Raw genomic sequence first — 1998 nt, 5'->3', positions numbered from 1 at the left:
TTGCGGGTTCCAGCGGCAGCGGCAGCGAGCAAAGGCGGGGAGACGCGCGGGCGTGGGCGTCGTGCGGCTGACACGCGGGGTCTAGCGGCAGCGGCTGCAAGCAGAGGCAGGGAGATGCGCGGGCGTTGCTGGGCCACAAGCTGGGCCGCGCGCGCGCTGGGGTTGGCTGGGCCGAGCGGCTGGGCTGCGAGGCCTTCTTCTCCCTTTCTTCTTTTCTTTTTTGTTTTTCATTTCCTTTCCATTGTTTAAATTCAAATTTGGTTTAGATTTCGAATTTAAAACTGAGGTAACTTGTTCATTGGAGTTTAGGGAATTTTTGTTTAGTAATAAACTTTATAGAATTTTTAGTCATAACATAAAGCAATGAGAACCCAAATCACAATTTAAGTTAATCATGTATGCAACATCTATTTAATAGAAATTAATAATCATAATCAACATATGATATGCTATGCTTATGTATTGACTTAGGTTGGGTTACTTCTAATGCAACTCCTGGTTGGGTTACTTTACATGACACTCATCATCACATGGAGGTTTTGAGAAAAATTTTGTAGTTGGTATTTTTGGTGTGTGGATTTTTGGGTTATTACAGGCGGAGCCTACGGCCTCGGTGTCGGGCGAGGTGGAGCGTAAACCCAAGGGTCAGGCAAGGCGGAGCCCGCCCCCGGAGGTCGGGCGAGGCGGTGCCCGCCCTCAGATGTCAAGCGACGCAGAGCGTAAACCCAAGGGTCGAGCAAGACGAAGCTTGCCCCTAAAGGTCGGACGAGGCGGAGCCAACCCTCAGATATCGAGCGAGGTGGAGCCCATAGCCTCGATGTTGGTACGCCCCGCCCTCATAGGCCGAGCGAGACGGAGCCCATCCCCAAAGGCCGAACGAGGTAGAGCTTGCGCACCTGGTGGTCGATTGGAGATGTAGTCGCGCTCTTTACTCCTTGGATGAATCAATATTAATAGTTATTAGCTCCTCCTCAACGGATACCCTAGTATTGGTCCCTGACACTAGAACAGACCCCAGTAGCAAGCTACTCTAGTGAGCCCTCTCCCACAAAAAAATAAGTTTATATCAAAGTGGACACATGGTCCACATATCAGATATTAAACTAATAAAAACAGATACATCTTAACCAAAAGGAGGTATTTGTTGCTATGTTGGGTACCCCTGGTTTTATATTGGCCTCCACCGCCTCAGATACTCTGTGCAGCGATATGGTACTAATCCTACGGTGTTGAGACGGATTATTAACACGTGATGCGAAGGGCGCTAGAGCGAAACCATCCAATGCTATCGTGTTGGGCTCAATGTTTCATCTAGGTACTAGGAGGTCGGATTTTATTTGGGCCGGGCTTTAGATTATTCTCCGTTTGGCCGGGGCTGCTCGGCAATTGCACCTGGCTCCTAGTGTCGTATATGACGATGAATAATAATCACTTACTTCCTCCTCAAAATTAATAATGATCTACGTCAAAAAATGAAATAAGGATTGTAAGCCTACCTTCTTCGGTGGTTTCATCTAACCAATATTTTTTTAGTGGGTACTAGATCTTGTTGCCAGCGGCGAGTGACTTTTTCGGTCTTCAAAGCCTTTTTTTTTACGAGGGTGTTCGTAGGTGTTCTTTTTCTTCGTTGTTTTCACAGTGCGATCTTCAAACTCCAACAGAAAGTGAACGTACGAAGGAAGAAGATGACCGATTTGATCTTTGATGTACTCTTATTTGTAGAGGTCGTTTTATGTCTCTATCTTTTGTACCGGTCTTTATTTTTTCCTTGAGATATATGAGATGTGACACTCAGTTTGAGTGTCTTTATAAAAAAAGAATAAAATATCTATAGTCCCTTTAAAAAGCAAGTATTATTAGTAGTACTTATATGTTACTATAGTTTAACCCCCATTGCACTGTACCACATCTTGACGCCTCTGCCATCAACGATGTTTCCTGCGAAATAAGGGAGAGAGAAAACGTTCATAGTATCAATGAAGTCGTGTGTGGTCGCCC

At 45.5% G+C, this 1998-nt stretch overlaps 1 pseudogene; it reads right to left on the bottom strand.

Annotated features, from left to right (window-relative positions):
* Positions 1-977: 977 nt before the first annotated feature.
* On the bottom strand, positions 978-1141 carry LOC136509775 (U2 spliceosomal RNA; annotated as a pseudogene).
* Positions 1142-1998: the final 857 nt, after the last annotated feature.

The sequence above is a fragment of the Miscanthus floridulus genome, chromosome 15 (assembly GCF_019320115.1).
Source record: "Miscanthus floridulus cultivar M001 chromosome 15, ASM1932011v1, whole genome shotgun sequence".
Classification (NCBI taxonomy): domain Eukaryota; kingdom Viridiplantae; phylum Streptophyta; class Magnoliopsida; order Poales; family Poaceae; genus Miscanthus; species Miscanthus floridulus.
This window is presented reverse-complemented; position numbering and strand designations above follow the sequence as displayed.